The sequence below is a fragment of the Arachis hypogaea genome, chromosome 20 (genome assembly GCF_003086295.3).
Source record: "Arachis hypogaea cultivar Tifrunner chromosome 20, arahy.Tifrunner.gnm2.J5K5, whole genome shotgun sequence".
In the NCBI taxonomy this organism is placed as follows: Eukaryota; Viridiplantae; Streptophyta; class Magnoliopsida; order Fabales; family Fabaceae; genus Arachis; species Arachis hypogaea.
In genome coordinates this window covers 54,281,479-54,282,697 of record NC_092055.1, presented here as the reverse complement: position 1 = coordinate 54,282,697, position 1,219 = coordinate 54,281,479, and the positions used below count along the sequence as shown (strand labels likewise).

Here is a 1,219-nt window from a genome sequence, read left to right as displayed (position 1 = left end):
ATGAACTTTCCAGGATCCTGTCTCTTCTGAGGCAATGTCAGTTGATCCAGATCACTTAGTTCATTGGTGAACAAGGGAGGTTCATCTTCCCAAGTTTCAATACCAAATAATTTGGCATTTAGCTTCATGATTGCACCAAGGAACTTGGCAGCTTGCTCTTCAGTAACATCTTCATTCTCTTCAGAAGAGGAATACTCATCAGAGCTCATGAATGGCATAAAGAGGTTCAATGGAATCTCTATAGTCTCTAGATGAGTCTCAGATTCCTTAGGATCCTCAGAGGGAAGCTCCTTATTGATCATTGGACATCCCAGGAGGTCTTCCTCCTTCGGTTTCACGTCCTTCTCCTCTCTTGTGGGTTCGGCCATGGTAATTAATTCAATGGCCTTGCACTCTCCTTTTGGATTCTCTTCTGTATTGCTTGGGAGAGTACTAGGAGGGATTTTAGTGATCCTTTTACTCAGCTGGCCCACTTGTGCTTCCAAATTTCTAATGGAAGACCTTGTTTCATTCATGAAACTCACAGTGGCCTTAGATAGATCAGAGACTAAATTTACTAAGCTAGATAGATTCTGCTCAGAATTCTCTGTCTGTTGCTGAGTGGATGATGGAAAAGGCTTGCTATTGCTAAACCTGTTTCTTCCACCATTATTAAAGCCTTGTTGAGGCTTTTGATCCTTCCATGAGAGATTTAGGTGATTTCTCCATGATGGATTGTAGGTGTTTCCATATGGTTCACCCATGTATTTTAACTCTGCTATTGCAGGGTTCTCAGGATCATAAGCTTCTTCCTCAGAAGATGCCTCTTGAGTACTGTTGGTTGCAGCTTGCATTCCATTCAGACTCTGAGAAATCATATTGACTTACTGAGTCAATATTTTATTCTGAGCCAATATGGCATTCAGAGTATCAATTTCAAGAACTCCCTTCTTCATAGGTGTCCCATTATTCACAGGATTCCTCTCAGAGGTGTACATGAACTGGTTATTAGCAACCATGTCAATGAGTTCTTGAGCTTCTGCAGGCATTTTCTTTAGGTGAATGGATCCAATGACATCTTTGATAGCTCAGATACACCATCATAGAATATATCCAGGATGGTCCATTCTGAAAGCATGTCAGAAGGACACTTTTTGGTCAACTGTTTATATCTTTCCCAAGCTTCATAGAGGGATTCACCTTCTTTCTGTCTGAAAGTCTGAACATCCACTCTAAGCTT

General features: G+C 41.1%; 1 non-coding gene across 1 annotated transcript; it reads left to right on the top strand.

The window, feature by feature from the left end:
- The first annotated feature begins 1,111 nt into the window (after positions 1-1,111).
- LOC112787784 (small nucleolar RNA R71) lies at positions 1,112-1,219 on the top strand. The gene has a single exon (XR_003195176.1). It is a non-coding gene; the product is annotated as a small nucleolar RNA R71 (small nucleolar RNA).